Source organism: Neovison vison, chromosome 13 (genome assembly GCF_020171115.1).
Source record: "Neovison vison isolate M4711 chromosome 13, ASM_NN_V1, whole genome shotgun sequence".
NCBI lineage: Eukaryota > Metazoa > Chordata > Mammalia > Carnivora > Mustelidae > Neogale > Neogale vison.
In genome coordinates, this window is record NC_058103.1 from 13,121,920 (window position 1) to 13,147,323 (window position 25,404).

A 25,404-nucleotide genomic window follows, 5' to 3' on the forward strand; every position below is an offset into this window, starting at 1 on the left:
AAAGGAAGTAGGAAAATTCATGGCAAGGAAAAAAAATTAAGCATCATAGAAGATAAAAATATTGAATAAAGCATCAGAAGCCCAAACACATCTTTAACACTCATTATGAGAGTATTTCACATTTCTTGGGCAGATTTTTTTCCCCTCCACTTGATATTCTGTGCTTATACATGCATATTTAAATAATAAATTAAAAAACATACCAAAAGAAAGGACAGACTTTTTTCCCCCATTTGACTCTCAGTTATTTCATTCGGATGAGACTTGTTAAGGAAACCAATTAGAGTTGTAAATGCAACCAAGACATTCCAAAGGGAAGATTAGAAATTCTCTCATTGATTGCTAGTTAAAAAAGTCCTGACATTTTTCGATGGATTTGACTCATGTGATCATTTACCAGTGACCATCTGACCTCCATGCTAAGTTGCTCCCCCTGGAATGGGCATGGTCTTTGCATAAGGCCAAGTGACACTTCATGGGTACCAACAGCCATAACAGCTTCTTGAAAAGCAAATCAGATTCACATTTAGCTTGAGTGCTGGATAAGATCTTTTGTACACAGAAAGGGAACTATACCCCTATTACCATTTCAGCTTTTCTACAGCAAATCTTTATAGTTGAAAAAGGCTTTATAATCATTTTAAATAGTGCTTTCTCACCAAAGCTCTGGGTGTGACATGACTGGCACCTTTTCCCAAGAAAAGTATAGTTAATGACATGGAATTGACACCACATGCTCATTGGTAGTGAGCTGATGACAGCATCAGAGCGATGGCAGAGGGTTTCTTCTATAGCCTGGTAAGCCAGGCTGTTTCCTCCATTTTGAGAGGCTTAAGGAGGGGGAGGGAAGGAACTGATGACTATGGGATTGTTATTAGTAAAAAGGGCAGACATGATTTCCAGAAGCATCATTAGAAATGTCAACAGAAATCTGTTTCAGAATTAAAGCAGCATTTCTCAAAACCCACTCCTGCAGTAAACCATCCTTGATACATTAAGCAGCAAATCACCAGCATCTGAGATCACAGTGGGATTTGACCTTTTCCAGAATGGCTCTTTGTACCGGCTTCTCATCTTCACCTGAGAGTTTTCGGCTGGGCTTCTGAGCATGCTGGACCTTGAGCCTGGGGAGAGGGGTGAGCCAGGCATGGGATTTTTGAGGCTCTTTGCAGTGGACTGCTGGCAGACCCACCTTCATCTTTCATTCATAGGCATGGACTCAACCCCAGCTGCCTTTCCTTTGATTTGAGAGAGGTTATTTGACCATTCTAACTCTCATTGTATAAAATGTGCAGCTGTTCCTGTCAAGACAACAAACTCTATTTTAACATTGCTTTACCATCTACTGTCATGTGCAGATGGTAAGAACTGTGAGGTAAAAACCCATCCTTCTCCATCCTCGTCATAAGCAAGCACCTGGTGTACTCTGAGTCTGTATGATTGATCACAGCCCTCACCTGGAGTTTCTGTACCATTCACGCACTCAGTAGACCATGATATGGCAGAGGAAGGGAACGACACCTAGCTAAAGAACGTTAACACAGGTCATTGGTGCTCTGATCCCCATTTTGATGACTCATATATGACCCAGGAACTCCAGTCTTCATGAAGATTCCATCACCCTGAGGACCGGTTTTAAGAATATGGTGCCTCAGCTGCCCAAGGTTATCTCTGTCTTCATCATGCAGCCCTGGAACTGCCGTGTCCACCAGCCTCTGATGGTTCTCCACCCTCTCTCTGAGTGGCCAGTCACAGCGCCCCAGTGGGTCTGTAGGGACAAATCTGGGTCCCCACCCCTCTTTGCAGGGGTTGACTCTCAAAAGCTGCACCTCTGCTGAGCCTCAGTTGTCATCTTCATGAGTCTCCTCGAGCTCATCCTCCACTGGACAGTGAGGACAGTCCTCCACGGCACAGGCCAAAGTTCTCAACTCTGGATGACATCCCATACTCCCCAAAGATGTCCTAAAGGTGTACTTCTAGAAACCCATCATTTTTTCTGGGCTTTGTCCTCACTTGGGTTCCTCCAGCATGTGGGTCCAACCCTGAACACATCTTTGCATGCTCTGCATAGAACCTTGGGGCTCAGGGTAAACTTTGGTCCCAGAAATAAGTTCCAGTACCATGTTCCATATGATTCCTTATCAAATTGCACTCTTAGATTATGTTTTTTACACCAACAGTCTCCCCCCACCCCAAGTATTCAGGACTACACTGGATCTTAAATGCTTATTAGCAGTGTGGCCTCCACTAAGTATATATTGAAGTAACCTTTTCTCCTCCAGTGTTCCTCTCATGATCCCTACTATTAGTTTCCCACCTTTGAGGAACCACTCAGCCAGGGCTTTCTGAGAGAGAAGAATTGGTATATTTAGCAGTCATCAGAGAGTTACTGTTATGGTGTTGAGTTTTTAAGAACCTGTTAATTGTACTAGCTTAAACCTAAATTGCATGTTCTTCTCTTCATATGGTGATGATGATGATTTTATAAATGCCGGTTGGATAGCACTGTAATTAGTGGGCACCAGCTTCTATTTTGGTAACAATTTATTCTTAAAACACACTTGAGAGGTTTCTGTTTCCTGTGGTCACAAAGAGGTAAAAAAAAATGACATCCTTTTTAATAAGGCATCCCAAGCAGGCTGAATACCTATGAATTATAAATGAAACCTTTCCAGTGATTAAAATAAATATACTGATGTAGTCCCCTTTTCTGCGTCATTGCTTCACAAGGCCGGTGTGAAAATCACTCAGAGGAAGTCCCAAGGGTCTCTGAGATCACCTCCATCTGTTTCATGCATTTCTCTGATGTAAATCAGAGGGAATTAAGGACAATGGTATTTGGGTAGTTTGAAGAGAGATGCTCTTTCTTCCAGGGCTGTTATCAGCCAGTTGCTGATGGCCAGGTAGGGCCCTATGGTCCAGCTCTTCATAGACTAATCTTTGTAGGTATAGTCTCATAATATAACCTGGTCTACATTTTGTTCCCTCAAGAATCAATTTCCATTAATGTTCAAGGATGGTTCCATTCCCTTTTTTCAAACAGGGGAGGCTTTATTTAGTAGTGATCGTTGAGAGCAGGTGCTGGGTCAAATGATCTAAGGGGTTCTTTAACTTATGAGTAAGAGAGGCTCATAAATTGAGGAACCTTGAAGATGGTCACTCTGAAATAAAAGCCAAACACAATCTCAGATGGATACTAATCAATATATATTAATAGCATTTGCAGGAATCCTTCTTTCCCACCTCTCAGAGCAAAGTTCCTCCTGTCATCAGTGGCCATTGGGCAAGAAGCAGGTAGTAGGGAAACAGCTCTTAAAGACCAAAATGAGGTCTAGGAAGAAAAAGAGGGAGAAGCCTGGATAAAGAAGATAACTTTCTTCTGGGTTTGTTTATTCCTCCCTGTCCTCCATTTGCCTTTTATTTTGGTTGATTGTTGATTAAATAACATTCATGTCTATTGCAGAATTGTGCATAAGAGACTACTGGCCTTTTGCTGTTCAAGTTGGAAATGAAAGGTTATGAGCATTGCAGGTCATCAGTTCTGAAATGACCCATTTGCCAACAATTAATGACTTTGGGGGAGCAATTAATGATAAGGTGAAAGCAATGAACCCTACAGTAAAATGGAAGTGGTTTCTGAGCTAAGAGAAAATTCAGCTTTTCATAGACTTTTCTCCTGTCAAAACGTGTCTTTAAGGTCCAATGTCTGATATTTTTGGCTTTGTATCTCAAATATCTAACTTATTTATTTTGATGGTTTATTTAGATTGTTAAGTCACACTTTTTCTCTCAATAATATATATATATATATATATATATATATATATAACAAAAAGTAACACAGGAAAGATAATGCTTAATAAAATCTTTGTATAATGTCAGTAACATTTATTGCCATAAGATTAGAACCCAGTAAATTTCAGATTAATAAATTGCATATAAGTCCCAGGACTTTTGGAGCCCCATGTGGGACTTGAACTCACAACCCTGAGATCAAGACGTGAGCTAAAATCAAGAGTTGAACACTTAACCAACTGAGCCACCCAGAGTGCCCCTTAATTGCAGGACTTTTAGGGATGTGAGGTAGAGAAGACAAAAGAAATGGAAGAAACAGCTGTATTCATCTTTGGAGAATCTCAAAATCATCAGTAAGACACTGCCAAAAACTGAGAAATTGTTTCTGAATCTTGAGCCAGTGATGCCCCATGATCAGGTCACTTGGCCATTATGTGTTTAGAAATCCATCAATCTTCTTGGTGTATTTAGTCTAGAAAACCCTTACCCACAAAAGTTAGAGAAAAATTACTGATGATTCCCAGTTTGGGGTGGGGGGCGTGTGGTTAAGCAAAATGGATGAAGGGGAGGGTGAGATTTAAGCTTTCAGTTATGGAATGAAGAAGTCATTAATATAAAAGCCACAGCATAAGGAATATAGTCAGTGATATTGTAATAGTGCTGTATGGTGACAGATGGTAACTATACTTGCAGGAACAAAGCATAGTATATAAACTTGTCCAATCACTATGTCATAAACCTAAAACTAATGTAACATTTTGTGTCATCTACACTCAAATAAAAAAAAATGAGAGAAAAGTTACAACTATAAAAAAATTGGTCTCAATTACATGGATCATGAGACTACTTTCTTCCCATTTCTTTCTCTGTAGTGTTATTTTCAATTACTGCCCTCTCAACAAAGCTTGGGAGTCATAACTGACAAAAAACTAAAGCTATTAGGCCCTTAAGGAAACATTCACAAAGTCCCATCTTCTCTTTTTAATCCCCTTTCTTCCAATGGACTTTGTCATACCCATAGAACATTCTCTTTCTTGAACTCACAGAGGAACAGTCAAAAGATGGTTGTATTTTTGAGCTTCGAAGCTCTTCTAAGCCTTTTATGATTCAAGAACCCTTTGCAATGACTTGAAATAGCACTCTTCATTCATTCATAATTTATTGAAAATCTATTTGGAGCAAGGTATTGTGCTAGATTTAAAGATAGAGAAGAAATGGCTCCTTCACTCAGCAAATAACTGTTGTACATGCACTATGTGAGTAAGAACCAGGAGCAGTGGAGAACAAAAGAAGACATTGTTCCTGCCCTTTTGGAGTTGAGTTTAGTAGAGGAGACACCTGTAAATCAAAAATCACACATGTGTATACATATACAATACGGTATGTGATATGAAATACAAGATGGAAGAATCACATCGTCTGGGAGCAAAGGGCTTCTGTGAAGAAGTGCTTTTTAAGAGAAGACTGAAGGACAGGGCAAGATTAAATTAGCAAGCGGCGGGATGCAGAATCATATTGCAGGTTGAGGCAGCAGCCGCTGCTGAGGGTCGGCGATGAGGGAGAGCACAGCACAGTTGAAAGAGTGTGTAAACATCATGGTAGTGAAACCCAAAGAGCAAGGGAGAACTCAGAGTGAGATGAGTCTGGAGTGGGAGGTGGGGGCCAGATCATGCAGAACCCGATAGCCATAAGAACTGGGGGTTTTATCCTAAAAACAGTGGGATATTATTGAAGGGTTTTAAGTATGAAAAATGGAGGGAACACATTTGTGGTTTGCTAAGATCATTCTAGTGCCATTAGAGTGGACTTGTAGCAAGATCCATGAGCGTACTATTGGGTCCAGGTGAAAGGTGATGGTAACTCAGGTGGACATAATGGAGAAGGGAGCCATGAATGGATTCTAGAGAAGTGGAATAGGCAGAAGCAATAGAACTTGGTAGTTATTGAATACGGTCTGGGGGAGGGGTGTTGTCATGATCCCTATGTTTCTAGCTTGCTTAGTAGGATGAATGATGGTAACATTAACTTAGGTAGAAAACTAGGATAAAATAAGATTTGAAGGACAAGCTGAGTTTTACTTTGGATAGGTGGAGTTTGAACTGTTATATGGTGTTGTAAAGTAAGTTCTTGTCACATTGTCTAAAAAAATGGATTTTTTAGAGATGGGGGAGGGGTCAGAGGAAGAGGGAGAGAGAGAGAATCTTAAGCAGGCTCCATAACCTGCACAGAGCCTGACCTGGGGCTTGGTCTCACAACCCTGAGAACATGACCTGAGCCCAAACCATGAGTTGAACCCTTAACTGCCTGAGCCACACAGGCACCCCATGAATGGATTTTTAAAAATTTAAGATGGCTAGAGGTAAAATGTTCCCATTATTTAATATTGCATAGCAAACACCCAACAGTTATGGCTTAAAACAACTTTTACTTTGCTCATGAATCTGCAATTTTGGTGGGTCTTGGTGTAAATAGCTGGTCCCTGTTCCACTTGGTGTCGACTGGGGTAGACTGAATGCAGGAGACTGGAACCATCAGAGAGCTGGCTCACTTCTGTTTATGGCAGTTGACATTGGCTGTTGGCTAGAGCCTTAGCTGGGGCTGGGGCCAGAACACTTACACATGACCTTTCCATGTGGCTGTTGGGCTTCTTGGCTGAGGTTGGTTATCTGGGTTCTAAGATGATTGTCACATGGGTAGAGAGCCAGGCAGAGGTTCCATCATCTTCCATGACCTAGCCTCAGAAGTCATGCTGTATCATTTCCACTTTCCACTGCATTTTGTTCATTAGAGGTGTCTCACTAGACCAGACCATACTCCAGAGAAGAGGATTTAGTCTACCTTTTGATGGGAGGAGTATTGAAGAATTTGCAAACACATTTTAAAACCACCCCATGGGGTTAAAAGTTGAGAAAAGAAAGCCAGGAACATTCCAGAAGGAGGGAAGAGGTTGAAGCAAAAAGTAGAAATTGTATTCAATAAAAGTGCTGCTGACTGACTTAGAGAGTACACGGAAAGTCGCAAATAGTGGGATATATGGGTTAAAAGAAAGTTTGGGACCAAATTACAGGAGAGCCTCAATTTCTGGAACTCTATTGTGTTGAACCCTGGAACAAATTGTCAGAGAAGAATACAAGTTCATGTTTATTAAATAAAGATCAAAAGTAGAGGTAACAGTTCCATGGCTGACTGGCATAGGTTAGGAATAATTATACTTGATAAAATGATACATGCCAATTAGTTCTGGTCTACAAATTTTGGATCCCTTGTCTCCAAATTTAACTGCTTACATCTTCAAATCTTTTTATTTGGGCCTTGTGGTTTGCCTTCTGCCAGCTGGAAATGTGAGTCAAACAAAAGTATGCCTGGGGGTTCCTTTAGTAGGCATTTTCTCCTTTATCCTTCAGTGGATTCACTTCAGGAATCTTGGTCTTTCTGTTCTTGGTTGTGGCTTCAGATTTTTCCATATCACTATTGGATAAACCCATAAGGCCTGGGTCAGGATAAGTATAATAGGTTGAATAATGTCCTCCCAAATTCATTTCCACACAGAACCTAGGGATGTCACCTTTTATTTGGAAATAGGATTTTTGTGGATTGTAATTAGTTAAGGATCTCAATGTGGAATTATCATAGGTTTAAAGTGGGCCCTAAATCCAGTGACTGCTGTCTGGGTATGAAAAAGAGAACACAGAGGCAGAGGGAAGAAGGCCAAGGGGAGACAGAGAGGTCACGGTGGCCAAGGCTTCTGTTAACCAAATCTTGCCAGGAGCCACTAGACATTTGAAGAGACAAGAAAGGATTCTCCCCTCGGGCCTATGACCATCTTAATTTCAGATTTCTGACCTCCAGAACTGAGAGAATCAATTCCTTTTTTTTCTTTTTTTTTTTTGGTGGGGCTTGTGTGTGTGTGTTGGGGTGGTTGTTTGTTTGGGGTTTTTTGTTTTTTACATTTCATTTTACTTTCTCTTTTTCTTCAGCCACCCAGTTTGTGGCAATTTGTAATGGCAGCACTAGGAAACCAATACAAGGAGATTGCGCCACGCATAGAAAATATAGGTGCTGGTTTGCTAGATGCCCAACAGAAACAATTTTGAGGCTGTTGATAATTGGGGATTATTTTTATCATGTCTCTCCTCAGGAAATCAGACAGTCTAGCATATTTCTTTTCTTAATGTAATGGGTAAATCTTTCAGACTGGGTAAGGGGTAAGAAGAGGAGTAAGTAATGGGCTCCACCGGAGTGTGCTCCTGTAACTCTGGGCTGGCATGGGATTCTCAAGGGCGGGGGGGGGGGGGGCGTGAAGCGGGGATGGGAATGGAGAATGAACACTCCCTTGTGTAACCTGATGGCTAACAGGGCTCATTCAATGCTGGAGGTGTTCCTGCTGTGTACCAAAGAGCCCCCCACCCTTCTTAATCTCTATTATGGTAAATAGGGAAGAAAGGAAGCCTTCCTATGGCAACAGGGGATTTTTAATGAAGTAAAGGAGACAGAAGAAATGTCCCAATGGAGAATGAAGTGTGTCAAAAACAGATTGTGCACGTAATTACTTTCTCAGACCTTCCTGACATTATCAGCAGGACTGGTGTTTTGATGAAAAAAACTTAATTAAAATTTAATTTTTTTTTAAGTGGAAAATATTCAGCATGGTTACAGGAGGATTGAAATCAGGGCACTGTGTAATTTTAATTGCCTTCAAGAGATGCACTCTACGGAGACTAACATGGGGAAAAGAAGCCACAGGGACAAAATCAGAGGTGAGTGGCCATGTTGAATCTCCATCATTGGCAGGATGGTGGGGGGTGCATGTTGCGGAGGGCGATTCCCATTCTCATGGGTGACAGATTTGAACTCCCATTTTTATTGTTGGGCACAGCAGCCCAGAGGAAGAAAGGCAGTGGATCTATTTTGGACACACTTGGATAACATATTGTAATTACAAGTTGATTTGTAAAAAAGTAAGTTTCTTCCCCCAAAAAGGGAAACCAAAAGTTGAGGAGGTTAAATATTATGGAAGGCAGCAGTTTTTAAATGCCGATCTCTGAATTCATTCTATCAGAATCATCTAGTTCTGGTTCATTATATCTTTTAGAATGTGTGTTTCTATTTTTAAAAAAAAGCCTTCCCAGGGTGCTCTAGGGGTCAGGCGTGGGAAGTACAGGCTCATAGTAAAAGGAGTGTGGCCTTGAAAACAAGTCAATATGGGCTCTGCCCTTTACTCTTGTGTGGACTCAAGCCCATCGCTCAGCAGCTTCCAAGCATACCTGATGGGGTTTTGTGATGATCAAGGGTCACATCAGGAAAGGGACTGAGACACAGTAAGCTATCTAAAAATGATAAAACAGTATAAGAAGAGTCAAATGGGGCTGCCTGCTAAATCGGGAGAGATAAGGCAGCTTTCTTCAAATATTTAAAGGACAGCTGTGGGGGAGAGGTAGCAAATTCACATTTTGTGGCCCTTCGAGGTCAGACTCAGGTCCAGCAGTCAGAAGTCACAGGGAGATGAATTTCAATGCAATACTAAGTGGAACTTTCTTATGAATGGTCCAGGGATGACCTCGGCTCATTCCTGAGGGCAGTACATTCCCCATCAACGGAACAACGATGGCGGCTGCCATATTGGAACAGCGGCTGGAGACCACCACCCAGAGTCAGCTCTCTGGTGGGGTTTCTGGCTTCCTGTGGAGCGATGGCCAGCATACAGTCATTTTATAAACCACCGACACTTGTTTGAAGGAAGTTTTAGCAGAAGCACATACAAATAAGACCTATAAGAGCAGGGATGTCCTTTTAGGGGTTGTCTATGAAGAACTTGTCATCACCCCTTCCCCAGGCCTTTCATAAAAGAATGGGGCATAGTTAGGTCTTTCTACTCTAACTGGGGAGCTCTACTGGCATTTTAGGGGAGGAGGTTAGAGATGTAAAGTGTGCTGACATGATCAGGACAGTCCCAGACAGTGAAAAATTGTCCCACCCCACTGCCAAGAGTGCTCTGTTGAGAAACCTTGCATCTTGTTGAACTCAGGTGGTTCCCCTGTGTCAGCCCCTGAGGGTTCTTTTTGTAGCCTAGTCTGGAAGCCTCAGGTATGGGGGGGGGTGGCTAAGCCTTCTCTCCTGGCACTCTCTGGTGACCGTGAGTTCAAAGCAGAGCCTCGGGAGGTAGGTGGACTGAGCCAGTTGCAGAAAGCAGAGCCGAAAGACAGTGGTGGGAGGGGAGGAGGTTTACCTTGTTTTCAAGGGGGTCACACTGGGCTGAATGCTGACTCACCTTTGAGAAGCACAGTTCACCGTTCTCCCGGTCTATCCCTGTGGCTATTAATGGGACTTTGAAGGACCTCTTGATGGGAGGATAGGGATAGTTTGCGTGGAGTTTGATCCCCGTGCTCGGTGCTAACCAGGCTGTATGGGGTGAGATGTCTGACTTTGGCCTTGGCGTCAGGCTCCAGCCAACTTACACAAAAGTGATTTTTATTTAATTTATTGTTAGTCCCAGCTAATTCAAGTTTCCAGACTTTCCTTTTCTAAATAGAGAAGTGAGACTAAGTGTTCTTTCTGACTACTCTGTCTGTCTGTCTATTTATGTATTTATTTGTAAGTGCCTCTCTCCAACTGTTAGGTTGTTTGTTCTGATTTCCTAGTGAGTGGGAAGATCCCTCATCGCTTCTCTGTGGCTGTTCCCCAGGGAGGCCGCCTGTCACAGGACACCTTGATGAGTTACAAGGGCAGGACCATGTCACAAAACAGCATGCAAAGAAAAGCACTTCTTGCGTTTCTGTAAGCCTAAGAGGGGCAATGCACTGCAAGGGAGAAGGAAGGAACAAAACCTCTGAGAACTTGGCCCCATCCATGAAGGTGATCTGGATCGATGTAAATATCTCTAGGGCTACATGCTTCACTCGACAGGTTTCATTCCTGGCTTTCTGGGAAGCCAGTCAACAAGGCAGAGAAATGGATCATTCCCTCCAGAGTGCAGGGCCCCTCTTACCCACGCAGTCCTCCTGCCTGTCACATTGAGTCACACCCCCCTGCTTTCTGGAACTGGAATGACTGTCTTTTCCTTCGCTCAGGTCTTGCTGCAGTGACAAACCCAACCTCTGACATTGTCTGAACAGCAGGACATTCTTTTCCTCCTGGCTCGGGTTAGCTCTGCGGTGCGTATCCTCAGTCCCGGCAAGCAACAGGTCACTTCCTCCCTACCCTTCTCTAAAACCCTCAGGGCTTGTCACCCGGAATCAAAGACCTGCCAGTGCTAAAGAAGATCTTAAAGGTCAGCTAATTCAGCCTCCCACCCGGGATATGCCTTCCAGAACAAACCACCCACGGTGCTGATTAATAATATTCTGTGTGGTTACTCAGTACAGTTGTGTCATTTCAGGAGAAAGGGCCCATCCACAGGAAACCCATGGCAGTGAGCTGGGCTCTGCTTACCAACCTGAATTATTAGTGGCTTGGTATCCTTAAATGTATTTTTTTTAAGATTTTGTTTATTTATTTGAGAGTGAAAATGAGTGACAGAGAGAGCAGGGGAAGGGGCAGAGGGAGAGGGAGAAGCAGGCTTCCTGCTGAGCAGGGAGCCCGACTCGGGGCTTGATCTTAGGATCCTAAGATCATGACCTGAGCCAAAGGCAGATGCTTAACTGGCAGAGCCACCCAGGTGCCCCTGACGCCTTGAAATTTATGATGGGCTCTTTGGTTACCAATTATGATTCACTACATGCCATTTTGTTATTGTAACATAAAGCTCTGACCCAGTTTCTATAGCCCAGTAGCAAGTCGAACAATTGGCCATGTCCCCTTCTAATATCATCCTACCCACTGAGCTGGCTGGGGACTCCTTTATCTTCACTCTCTCACTTTGGCATTATATTGTGAGACTGCTGTTACCTATCTAGTTTTAGCCCCATGCTGTGCAGGGACCTCAGCTCTGCGCCAGTGAGGAAGTGAGGTTCAACCAGGGAAGGGCTGAGGGTAGTTGTTCTCAGACTTGACTGCACATAAGAATCACCTGGGACCTTTAAAAAAAAATTCTGACGCTTGGATCCCACTCCTGGAAGTTCTGATGGAATTGGTCTAGGATGTACCCTGGTGTCAGGAGTTTTATAATGCCCACGATTAATCCCAGGATGCAGGCAGGGCTTGTGAACCAGCGACTGGAAGGACAGAGCATCGAGAAGGGCCATCCAAATGGTGGCAGCCACGAGGGCTTAGAAATGGAGCAGTGATGTGTGATGGTGCCTTAATTGTCAAGATTGAACTTGACAGTAGCAGGAATGCTTATTCATTAAGTCGATGAGTGTGCAGGGACAGAATGTGGCTGCATGAATGAGACAGGTGGCAAGGACCTCGCAGGTCAACAGTTCCCTAGAAATCAGATGGGATCTATAGTTCTGGCAGGCGGAGGTCACATAAGGAATTGGACAAAGGGCCACTGGTCTGGGCTCTGTCCCTAAGCTGTGGTTCAAAGAAAAGGCAGCAGCCTCATTGTTATGCTCACACTGGGCTTGTGACTCGCAGGGACAGCGGGACAGCGGGACAGCGGGACAGCCGGACAGCAGGCTGACTCCAGAGCCTGCCTGCTGCCTGGGTGATGGGGCTCCTCATTTATCTCCAGGCTCAAAGAGGAGCCTGCAGGAAGACAAAAGCTGAGGTTCTTAAGTCAACCAAGACATAGGCAGCCAGGAACTGATGGAATCAGAACAGGAGGTCTGTGTGATCGCTGCTCTAAGTCTGTTGTAATTATCAGGGCAGTCATTAGGACTGACCAGAAGGGTAAAGATCCTCTTTGCTGTATCTTTTTATGAAAGTAACTTCATCTCCCAAACCATGCAGATAACACCTGGCGCTAAAGATCTCTCTGGGTTCCTTAAGATAAAAGATCATTTGAACACCATGCACAGGTAGGGCAGAACCGACAGGTGGGCTAAGCATGGCACTAGGACATTCAGGGTTCACCTCCAAGTGGGCTCTGAGCAGCTGGAGGGAAGAAGTCAATGTGGGAAAGCTGGCCACTAGAAATAGGGATGCAGCCCAGGATTGGCAGCCCTAGGAGTTGGAGAATGTTTTTATTCCCAGGTGCGTATGTCTGTTACTCACTGTAGGAAATCTGGCTTCTCATCCCTTCACAGCCCAGGTGGAATGTGTAGGTGCAGAGTGTCCTCCTCCTGCTGGGAGGAGAGTCCCAGTGTTTTTTTTTTTTTTTTTCCATTGTTGTTGTTGTTGTTGTTGTTGTTTTTACCACTGTGCTGTGGATGCGAGCTTCTGCAAGGCTATATTTTCTATCCTGTGGCTATACAGGACAGATATTTCTAGGACTGCTGGGGAAGGCTTGGAACTTTCCCCTTGAGACAGTGGGGGGGCTACTGGATGTGTGTGGACAGGTGGAAAACATGCTGAAAAAGCTTTAGGAAGGTACAATTAGTTGTTGTATGAAGGTGGGGGTAAGGCTATTTACCGGCTGGCTTGTCGAGAAGAGTAAATGAAACATTAAGTGAATGGGAAGAGAGAGGCCCACCATGCTTTCGTCCATTCTGGTGCTTCCTCGGATGCCTCATGCCCCCAAGGACACAATTTTTTTCTTGATGGGTGCATTAGTGACAGGATGTCTTCAACAACAGGAATTTATCTTCTCACAGTTCTGGAGGCTAGAAACCCAAGATCAAGGAGCTGGTGGCAGTGTTGGTTTCTTCTAAGGGCCATGAGGGGAGGATATATTTTGGGTCTTTCTCCTTAGCATGCAGATGGCCCATCTTTTCGTAGCCTTCCCTCGGTGTGTTTCTGTGTCTAAATTTCTTCTTCCTATAAGGATATCAGTCCTATTGGAATAAGGTCCACCCTAATGACCTCATTTTAATTTAATTGCTTCGATAAAGCCCTTATCTCCAAATATGGTCACATCTCGAGGCTCTGGAGGATACGACTTCAACATATTTATTTTGGAGGTACAGAATTCAGTCTATAACAGCCAGTCTCCTTGGAGGCTTTCTCTTTTAGGGTCTTACACTTAGGTGATTATAGGCTATTTTAAGGGGGTATTTAAAGACCCAACAACTCCCCTCCTCAACCTACCATCTGCCCAAAATTGTGTTCATTTCTTGGTGCTTTGTAGCCCATTGCTAGAATTACTTGGTTGAATAAAGACATTTGCTAAGGTAATTTCAGTACTGATACACTCCTTTTGTATGAGAGTAATAGCAGCAGCCAATTTACTGGATGAATTTGTTTACCAAATTATGAACAAATCCTAATGCTACATACTAATGCTAACAAATACTAATGAACAAATGCTAGTTAGGAAGCCTAAGAGCCCACAGTATAGAATATGTAGTTTATCCCTGTAGCACTGTGGGACATAGCACGGACTCTGGATGCTGAGTTTGAATCCCATCTCTGCCCTTTTCTCTGTGATTTTTGTCTTCATCTGAATAATGGGCATAATAGTAGCACCTGCCTCGTAGGGTTGTTTACAAGACAAATGAACTAATGTGTATAAAGTGCCTTGTCTCTAGTCAGCTCTCTGTTCAAGTTAGCTGCTAGTATGATTGTTGATGTTATGATGTTCGATAAATTATGAAGCGCAGCCCTCTGTTTTCTTCTTTGCTCATGAAACAACTCTGTGGTGTAAGAGTAATTAGTCCCACTTTACAGGTGAAAAGACTGAGGCTGTAGGCCATCAAGTGAGCCATCCCAGGGCATATGGCAGTGTTCCCAAATCCTATCTCACCATTAATGATGCCTTTTGGAAAGGAAGTAGAACTCCAAAATGATAAGCTTTTTCCCAGGAAGGTGAGGCCAGAGTGTGGGCTCCTGCAGGACAGCCCTGGAGCAGAGCAAGGGAGTATGCTCCTTGGGAAGAGTCATCTGGAGAAAAGTGATGGAAGGAGCAAATGGCAAATGAGAAAGAACTCATTCCCCAAGAACCTTGCCTCTTGGTCTGAGCATCACCATCTGTGAGGCTGTCCAGGTGGTTGTACTTTGAACCCTTCTTGGCTGTTTGATGCTGAAAGCAATCTTCGGATGTGATGGTGTCCATTATCAGATTTGTTGGATTCAGTTGCTTCAGATTTCTTGGCCCTGCACTTACTCTGCTAGGCAGCCACCCTATGTGAGTTTTATGATGCTTCCTGTGCTTAGCCATACAGCCTATGACCTTTTCCCTTTCAGGAATCCCAATGGTATACTCAGTGTACTGAGCCGAAACAAGTTCCTCCCTCTTCTCTCAGGTGTGGTCCTCACCAGGGTACCTTGCATCCTCAGGCATGGGCACCAGAAATTAATGGGGAGTCACTATTTTCTCAGGGATGAGGCAGGGTTTGAGGAGGACACCATTAACATGCCTAGGTATGGCCAACTTGGAACTTTGCAGACATTTGCAAAGTTGACCAATCTGGCTAATTTTAAAAAAGTTTCAGTTAATATAAATTGTTCTATGGAAGTATTTTTTATCACACTCTAGCTCTTTATCCATACATCTTTTACCCTTTAGGTGATGAGCCAACTCATGGGTAAGCTCTAGGAACTAATGTACGTTGTATTAGAGAGCTCAGGAATGCCTGGGAAATAGTAGGTGTTCAGTAAATGGTAAGTGTTGTCCAAAGCTTAGATAGAATCTAAACCACCTCCCTAGGCAATTAATGCCTATATTGTGCATTGATGTGCACTGAATTCAGGTGCAAAAGTATAAGTCATTTTAACAAACCCAGTGTGCTTGGATAAAGTCAGAATTTTTCCCCTTACCACCAAAGCAGCATATAAAATTGGAAGCTAATAAACATACTAAAGAGTGATCAAATGCCACAGAAGTGAACTACTATCTGGTTTACTAATGATTCCTCTTGTTGGGTTGCATGTGGCAGGAAATGGACAGAGGTGGTGTTAATAGAGAGAGACTCAGTTCCATTGATAAATGATTTACCTGGATGACTGCTACCAGGCGATTTGTGTTCCCCTTCCAAATTCATATGTTGAAATCCTAAACCCCTCCCCTCCCAGTACCTTAGAATGCGCCTGTATTTGGAGATAGGGCCCTTAGAGAAGTTATTAAATTAGGTTGGGCCCTAATCCAATCTGACTGGTTTCGCTCTAAGAAGAAGAGATTTAGGCACATGGAATGACACAGAAGATGTGTGCCCACAAAGGTGAGGCTGTGTGAAGACACAGGGAGAAGGGAGTCATCTTTAAGCCAAGGAGAGGCCTTAGCTTCCAAAGAAACCAAACCTGCCAATGATTTGGTCTTGGATATCCAGCCTCCAGAACTGTGAGAAATAAATGTTTATTGTTTAAGCCAGCCAGTCTGTGGTCTTTTGTCCTGGAAGCTGTAGTTAACTAATAGGACCATATTAACATCCTTTTCAGCATCTGAAGGATCCAAAGATTAGAGAATGTCAAAAATAAAAAGGGAGGTGTTGTGAATGGACACACACCTTTTCTGGTTTCATGGAATTATATCACAGTGGACAATGAAAGAATCCATGAGTGTTACAGCCTCTCTCCTTGGCTTCCACAGGGCTCCCTTCTCCCTGTGTCCTCATGTGGCCTTACCTTTGTGCACACAGATCCCTGGTGTTGTGCTGTGCGCCCACATTTGCTTGTGTCTCTCAATTCTGATGCCAGAGCCGTCTTGCAGGAGACCAAGTGGGATCTTCCACACAAGTGCCATGACTTAGGGGGCTCAACACGGACACTGTGGTGAAGTCATTAGTGAAATAGTCCATGTCCATAATGTTTCTGAGCATCATTCTGGATCCTTCTCCTTCAGCCTCAGCAATTGGCAGAACTATAGGAGTGCCCAGTAATGATGCCTTTGATGTAGAATCTTGTTTATGGCCAGCCTTGCTTGAATTAAACTATTTGACTTTATCTACCAACTCAAATGTTGGATAATAAATAAGAAAAGCAAAATGTGAATCCTTCCTTACACTGTATGATGGTGCTTCTGTGTTCTTTGTTTTCCTCCTGTTCTTTCAGTTCTGTGGGAAACCCATGGGAAGGGAGAGACGTAGCTGGGTTGTTTGACTTCAAATCCCTTCATCTCCTTTGTTCTTCCTCTCATCTATCCCACTGTGTTTTTACAATATACTCAAGGGCAAGATGAATAGCAGAGCAGAATGCTGCTATGAAAATTTGAGTGATGTGAATTCTTTATTAAGATTTCAAGAATCAAAACTTTGTGATATAGTCCGTACTTGGCACTGGCACATACTTGACATTGTTAATTTACATTAATGAGCACAAAATGCCTAATGGGTGTAGTAGAAAGAGGGGGAAACCGCTACATGGAAAAAAATAAAGGATTGCTCTTTTGTTTCCCATTCAAGGGAAGGGTTGGATTTATCCTCAACTCTTTATGGAGGAAAATACCTTTGATGGTCTTTTCAGACTGGGAGAGCAGTGGAGCCCACCCTGCCTCTGTTTCCCACCGAATTGTTTGGAGGGAACACTTCTCAATAGAGATGATGCAGAATTACTCTGCAAGGTGGAATCAGGAGAATTTTCTGAGTTGTGGGGAGTGGAGAGAGGAGAGGTAAAGTGTGATGGGAATGAGGGCGTGGAGTGGGGTTTACTGAGGAGACCCTCCCAACTGGGAGATGTTTGTCAAGGTGGGGGCGACACTGAGGGACTGTGGGACTCGGCAAGGGTGTGATCTCTGCCCCCCGCACTCCCCAAAATCTTCACAAAAGACTGCCGTGTGACTAGAGATTCATCTCTGGGAGATGAAGACTCTCACGGTTTCCTTATTAGAGTTAGTATGAGGGGCAAAAGAGCATCACAACAGGAGGTAAAAGGTAAATGACACTCGTTGGGACCAGCTGATCAAAGTCAACAGGTGACAAAGAGACTGGAAGCCCTCCAGGAGTACACAGGAATTTCGAGGAGGGCACTGGGCTCCCACAAGAATGCAGTTAGTGAGGGTTTGCGTTGAGCCATTATAACTCAGTGCCTTCATAATGACACCTTGAAAGCTGGGATCTTGGGAGAAAGCCAGGCTCCAAAAGCTTGGTTTCTGCAGTCGTGGAAGCTTTGTGATCTCTATCTGAGGAGAGAGAGAATGTTCCTGTTCAAATGCCATTGAAAGAGGGACTCTTCAAGGGTACCTGGGTGGCTCAGTGGGTTAAAGCCTCTGCCTTTGGCTCGGGTCTTGGTCCCAGGGTCCTGGGATCGAGCCCCGCATCTGGCTCTCTGCTCAGCGGGGTGCCTGCTTCCTCCTCTCTCTCTCTGCCTGCCTCTCTGCCTCCTTGTGATCTCTCTCTCTGTCAAATAAATAAATAAATAAATAAATAAATAAATATTTTTAAAAAAAAAAAGAAAGAAAGAAAGAGGGACTCTTCACCTTTCCTAAGGTGAGTGGCAGGAGAAAGGCGGGTAACGGGGGAGGCAAATAAGATGGAAATGTCCCATGTGGTGGTGGTTCCGCATCTAAGAAGGCTTTGGGAAAGAAAAAAATGACCTATTCTAGGCAGCATGTTGATTGTTGGACTCCTACTCTCCCAGGGTCCACCTGTCCTCCCTGTCTACCTGCCTTTTAGTTTGTAATGTTTTGTACTTTTTAAAGCAGATTTTGTGAGGAGAGTGAAAGAGCCCAGGAATGGGGCAGGGGAAATGCGGTATCCGGTGATCTGTCTTCTGGGCACAGGGTCTTGGAACTATGTTGTTCTGTGGAAGTAAAGAGAAACCTGGTTGGATCAGCATGTGGTTTGTTTTGCTCTCTGTGTCCAGTGCAGGTCAGAGGGACTCTTTCATCCGGCTGCTCAGTGAGGCCACTGCATCCCCTGCCTGACCTGCTGTGGGGGGTGGGGAGACCCAGAGTGCAGGGTTGGAGACCATCTCTGTGCAGGCTACCCCAAGTGGATCGTCTTACCCAGTCCTCAACACAGGCCTGATACAGGGATGATTTTCCTTTGTAGAGACGAGGAGACTGAGCCTCAGAAAGCCTGAGCAAGTAGCTCATAGCTATGCAGGGGCATGGTTTAGGGGCAATTACATGCCAAGCATTCTTCTGCCAGAAGTGGGACATTTCATGACTTAGCCCTCCCTTCCGCCCCTCCTTCCCTCCCCTCCCTTCATTCCTTCCTTTTTGTCTATCTTGACATGCAGGGTGATCACTCTTGAGGAGGATAGGTACACTCTGAATAAATAATGACAATTAAATTTTTTTAAAGATTTTATTTATTTATTTATTTGAGAGAGAGTGTGTGTGCATAAGACAACAGAAGCAGGGGGAGCAGCAGGCAGAGGGAGTGGGAGAAACGGACTCCCCGCTGAGCAGGGAGCCCGATGTGGGACTCGATCCCAGGACCCTGAGATCATGACCCAAGCCAAAGGCTGCTGCTTCACGACTGAACCACGCAGGCTCCCCCTGACACTTAAATTTGTAACCGTATTTTATTCTACCATTTTAACAAAGGTAACATGTTTCAGGCTGTTTTTCAACAGGCCTGACAAGGTGGTGTTTGACTATGACTGCTGTCATTTATTTTCTGCTCCGAAATTTAGAGTCAGTTTTTGCAAACCTCTAAAGAGGACGTGGCTCCAGCAACCATCCAGGTCTGGGGTGGGACCGGGAAGTGGGGCTGCATCTTAGGTCTGTGTCTTCTGACTAAGTTGGCGGCCGCTTGACTACTTCTCTGTGAGTTCCAGTAAGGAGCTGTGCCAGGGAGAGAAAAGCCAAGAAGCCAGGGCTCCCCTTGGGATGTTCGCCAAGCCTAGAACATGAGTCAGATCCAGGCCAGGAAACACAGCGTGTGTGTGCGTCAGCCTGGCGAGGCACGGAAGACTTTCCGGGGGACATGCACCCAGCAGGTGGACTCACTCGTAGGAAACAGCCTGAGAAGGAGGCCTAAACCGTCCAGGGGTTGCATCACAGGAGGAAAGGTGGCGGGAGGCCACAGTGGGTTGATCCCGCCTTACCTAGCAGGAGCACAGTGGACCCCTCCCCCCGACCCGCAGCTGCAGGTACTTGGCTGCGCATCTGAGAGCTCTAGAGTGTTGCCGGGCTTCCTTGGGGGCCCTGCTTTTATTTGTTGTGGTCTGGCAAAATGTGCCGCACGGATTTTTACAGCTTGCTTTACGCATGGGCATCTTTCCACCCAAGCAACATGTTTACCAATGCCAGCCCTCCGTTTTCTGAAAATACCGCTGAAAAGAGCAACTGTGTTGGGATGTGCCGTGAGCGTGAGGAAACCAGGCAGCCAGCTGCCGGTCCGGGCTCCGCCTGGCCAAGGCTGTGCTCGCGCCCGGTCGTCGCGGCGCCCGTGCCTCGTGTGGCTCCCCAGCTCCGATCCAAAAAGGGCCTGTTCTCCGTGGACATGCTGTTCTTTTGGAAGGCAGAACCCTCTCAGGAAATCCCTGCGATGCTTCGTGTAATAATGCACTGACGTAAATTTGTCACACATTCTAGAAAACCCCTTTCTATAAACTCCCTGTATTCCGGGGTGTATCGAAACTCCACAGGGAACATATGCTGAGAGATCCTAGAGTGGCTTTGCAGCAACTCATCTGAATGTTTGAAAATTTGCCTTCCCTCTGCAAGTTCCTTCAAACCGCCCCTCCTTCGATCCCCATTTTGGAGACAGAGAGGGACAGACAGAGGCAGATAGACAGGGACAGACCCCTCCACACCTTACTGGTTTTTAACTGATTGGTTAGGAAAGGTCCTCTTCTCTGCCACTTCCATTCTCTTCCTGCCCTCAAGCTCAGCCCTTCTGCTGTCATTCTGTGTTTCTTTTGCCATGTTTCTTACTTTCCAAAGACATGCAGGAAAGTGCAAATTCAAGGGCACTACTTGTATTTGCAAACTTCTTTCTCTGTGTACTTATTTTCCCACTGGTAATCCTGAATACAGACCAGCAGATTTTTAGTGCAAGAGGGAACAGGGGGTGAAGCTGCTTCACACACTCAGCTAGCCAGGTGTCTCTGCGGAGCCTGTGATAGGTCTCAGAAACAGACCAAAGATGGAGGGAAGTTGGAAAAGCCTAAGAAAAGAAGCATGGGAGCCATTCTTAAGCCTCGAGGTAAAAAATGTTCAGTAAGAGGGGTTCCGTCTCATGACTGGAGAAACTATAAGGGAAGAATGTGCTTCTCTTTGGACCCGTTGATTTCGGCAGACAGAACACAGCGGGGGGTGGGGGGGCGGGGGTCCCATTCCAGACACTCCAGACTCCACTCTACTATTTTTTCCTTCTCAGACGTTCTCACTTTATCCTGAATGTTTTCTTTCCTGGTGTTTGGTGATGATTTTTGAGGGCTGGCGGCTGGACTCCTTTAATCCTTGCTCATTCATTTGTTCACGGGACCATTTTGCGTGTGTTGTTGCTAGATCCTGTTTTAACTGCTGGCGCTGCTTTAGATGCAGTAATTTATTTCAATTCCTTCCCAATTTGCTAGCGCATTTCAAATGAATAAGTCACTTCTAAAGGGAGAATATTTTTAAGAGAGGTTTGTTGTTTTTTGTTTGTTTGTTTTGTTTTTGGTGAGCTCTATGCCCAATGTGGGCCTTGAACTCAAGATCAAGAGTCACATGCTGTACAGGCTGAGCCAGCCACGTGCCTCCCACACCCTTTTTATTTTTTAAAAGGAAAATGTTTGCTTATTGGGTATAGTGGCCTAAAGGAAAGGAGAGCAAAGGGACCCACCTGCCCAACCCTGAGTTCCCAGTCCTCAGCTTTCCGCATCCAGCCCAGTGGGCTGGTGACAGGTGCCCTGTGGGAGCTGCCTCGTGGTCTAAGCCTTGATCTGTGGACCCCCAGTTTCTGCTCCTTGCTCTTAAAGCAGAAGTTCAAAGCGAGGGGTCACAGTGGGTTTAAAAGCATCACCTGAAAAAGCAGGAGGTGAACCACAGCACCCCCTCCCCAACACAGTTTGAGATCTTCAGTAAGGCACACCCCTGCCTTGCATGCCTGAGGTCCCACCTGTGAGGTCAGCAAGGCAAGCCCTTCGAAGGTCTCTTTCTTGCAAACTAGTGCATCAGAACTAGTGGACTCGTGTTTTATTGGCTTCATAATCTTATTCTAGGTAGAAATACAAGATTGAAGTTCTAAAAATAAATATATTTTCTTAGATAGATTCTACTACTTGAAACAAAAGGGTTTCAAATCTATTGTACATTTAAGCTAGATTTTTTTTCAATTTATAAAAATGTGAAGAGAGCGACAAAAGTAAGGTAATACAAAAGGTTATACAAGCAAAGTAAAATCTTCCTTCTCTCCCCTGAATCTGAGTGTAGCTGAGCAGATCATATCTGGTAAGCGTTTATTAGTTGAAGACTTTGGTATTTATACACAAATTTATACATATGTGTATGTGCATACATGCGTATTTGTACATTTCAACCCAAGCATTGGCCAACCGTGTTAGCTATCTACTTCTGTGTAGTAGATTACCACAAACGTAGAGGCTTACCGCAATGCATATTAGTTATCTGATAGTGTCTGTAGGTCAGGAATCTGGGCCCAGCTTCACTAAATCTGCAGCTTCAGGGGCTCTCATGAGGTCTGTGCTGGCCTGGGTCCTATTTGCAAGTTCAGCTAAGGAAGGGTTCATATTGAAACTCGTGTATGTAGTTGATAGCACAAATCAGTTCCCATAGGGCTGTAGGACTGAGGTCCCTCAAGTCCTAACTGGCTGCGGGCCAGAAAACCCCTCAGTTCTTGCTAAATGGGTCTCCCCCCATCCTGGCAGCTCACTTCGTTAAAGTCAGCAAGGAAGAGAGTCTGCCAGCAAGGTGGAAGTTACATTTCTGCAGAGCGTAATCATGGAGTGACATTCCCATCACCTGGGCCATATTCCATTGGTTAGAAGCAAATCACAGGTCCTACCTACACTCCAGCGGAGGGGATCACACAAGCACATGAATATTAAGATATGGGGATCACTGGGGGCCATCCTAGTGTCTGTCTGCTACATCTATCTGTTACAGTATTTGAACACTGAATATTAATATCGTTTGTACCGCTGCATCACGGTACTCTCCAGGGGAAAAGTCGCTGTAGGCCAGATAATAACTTTGATCTTCTTGCTTTAATTCCTTACCCCATCCGTGATTATAACTAATGGAACTTTAGGGCATATTGGTGGTAAGACAGAATCCTTGTTTTAGAAAGTCCATTAATAACCAACATGAGATAGGGCCATTTGTGTATTGTAGGTAAACTAACATATTATCACTGGGAGTAATGGGTCAGAACATCTAAAACACAGTAGCTGATATGAACCAGCTAGGGGTGGTAGAGTAATGAACAGCCTGCACAGGGAGGGTGTTGATCAGTGACCCTGGCCCTGTTGCAACCCTGCCTGGAAGAGCTGGCTGTGCCTGGTATTAAGCCATCAGTTGCTGAAGAATGGGGAGATTTCTGGTGGGCATTCTGGGGAAGGAGTCTGAGTGGTAGAGATAGAGGAATTTGGGGGCACTCAGGGTAATTATATTTACTAACCATTAGAGACATATTTTAATAACAATACACCTGCCAGCAATACTGTCTATCAGCTCTTACTAATAGCTAATAGAGAGTATGCATAATACACAGAAAAAGAATGCCGCCCATATTGCCTGTACCACTGGTCTAAGCTCTATCAGAGGGACTAGCAGTCCATGAGATTTGATTTCTAGCTTTTTGTATAAAGAGCCAAAGTAGAAAGGACAATGTATTCAAAAAAAGGGTTACTGAGCACCTGCTACGTGCCAGGTCCTGTTTGAGTTTCTGGGGATATAGGAGCAAACAAAACAAGGGAACAGAGGCTTAGTTTGAACTGCAGTGCTTTACTTCCGTAATATAAATATGTCCAGCAATATCTTTAGCCCTAAACTTTTGAGGACACACACTCATCTGAAACCTCCTGGCATTTACCCACTGGGACCTATTATAGACGCTAAAGCCAGGAAACCCGGCTCTGACCCAGGGAAGAGCAGGTCAGCAGGGAGCTGTCCATCATCATACAGGGGCTCGCTCTCTGGAGCATCTCAAATCCTCTCAGGTTATCCCCACCGTGTTCTGAAATGAAAGTATGAGGCTCTTTTCCTCTGTCCTGGGTGACTGCCGATTTTGTTAGTAATCCAGGCTGCTACTACTACTGTTTTATCAGATTTTTAAAAAGATTTTATTTATTTATTTGAGAGAGGGAGAGACAGATGGAGATAGAGCATTAGCGGGAAGAAAAAGCAGACTCCCCTCTGAGCAGGGAGCCCAATGTGGTGCTGTGTCCCAGGACCCTGGGATCATGACCTGAGCCAAAGGCAAATGCTTAACCAACTGAGCCACCCAGGTGCCTTGAGTTTAATCAAATTTTTAAAGCAACTCCTGCTCCCTTAATGTTAGGAGGCTGGACCAAAATACAAAGAGATGAGCAATTCCCAAATGACTAAATATTTAAAAGACATAAATCAAGTCAACAAAATAAATGTTTTCCCTCTGACAATCTTGACAAATGTGCTTTTATATGGATCCACAGGCCAGGTTTGAATTAGGGATTAGACACTTTCAGGGCCTATGCCCCCGGGGGGTGGGCTCGGGAGACAGCCAGCTTCTGGCCTGCGTTCTGCTTCCTTCCATTGTCCATCCCTGCCACATCCTTCATTGTGCAGTGCCTGGTGCACATGGAGGCGCACACCAGCCGGGCTGGTGAGGTTCCACCCATTCGCCCCTCAAACACCTGCTCTTGGGATCCGCTCATACCTTGGAGCCTGGGGCTCAGCAGAGGCTTTCGCAGGCCCTGGGAGTGTACACAGGGTCCTGCTGGCAGGGCATTCCTGGATCAGGAACCCAGAGCATTATCTAGGCCTGTGCTCTGAGACACAGCAGCCACTTTGTGGCCACCGTACACTGGTTGAGATGCACTGTAGATGTAAAGTGTGCTCTGGATTTTGAAGACTTAATTGAAAAGGGAAGTAAATATTTTATATTAATGATTACATATTGAAATAGTAATATTTTGGGTATGATGGGTTCAATAAAATACAGTATTAATTTTTTTTCACTGCTATCTTTTTTACTTTTTAACGGGACTACTAACGTTTTAACAATTATGTATAGAGCTTGCATTTGTGGCTCCCCTAACATTTCTATTGGGCTTTGCTGGTCTAGGAGGAGGCAACAGGGGTCTGCTAGAGTACATCTCCTTGGAACCTTGGACTTCTTGCCTTGTGAGGAGAAAGAGCCACCGGAGAGATCTCTAAAGTTTGGGGTCTCTTGTGGCTTTGCTTTAAGGTGATGTTGAAAATTAATTCTCTTTTCCACCCTCTCCTAGCCAAATGACCTCCAAATCTTGTTCCCCTTTGCTCACAGGTGGTTCTACCTGAGGCAAAAAGATCACCTTCACACCCTCTCCACCTCACCACAACTACTCCTGAATCAATATGTACAGGCACTGGAAATCAAATTGTGTTTTGACAACGATCTTTTGAGAAGCCGTCATTTTGTTATCTGGATAACACCAAATCTAATCACTGAACAATTTCTCCGCAGGCTCAGAGCCTCCTCCCTCCCTCCCTCTCTTTTTGTCTGGAGAACACATTTATCATTCTGAATTGACTCTTCTAGTAGATTGATGACATAAGGATCAGGAATATCTTTCTGGACTCAAGAGACAAACATTTTACTGTATCTTTGGGATTAACATACA

General features: G+C 44.5%; 1 protein-coding gene across 5 annotated transcripts in view; it reads left to right on the plus strand.

The window, feature by feature from the left end:
• The window catches only part of RGS6 (regulator of G protein signaling 6), a 553,489-nt gene that overhangs the window by 205,069 nt on the left and 323,016 nt on the right, over window positions 1-25,404 (plus strand). The window lies entirely within an intron of this gene.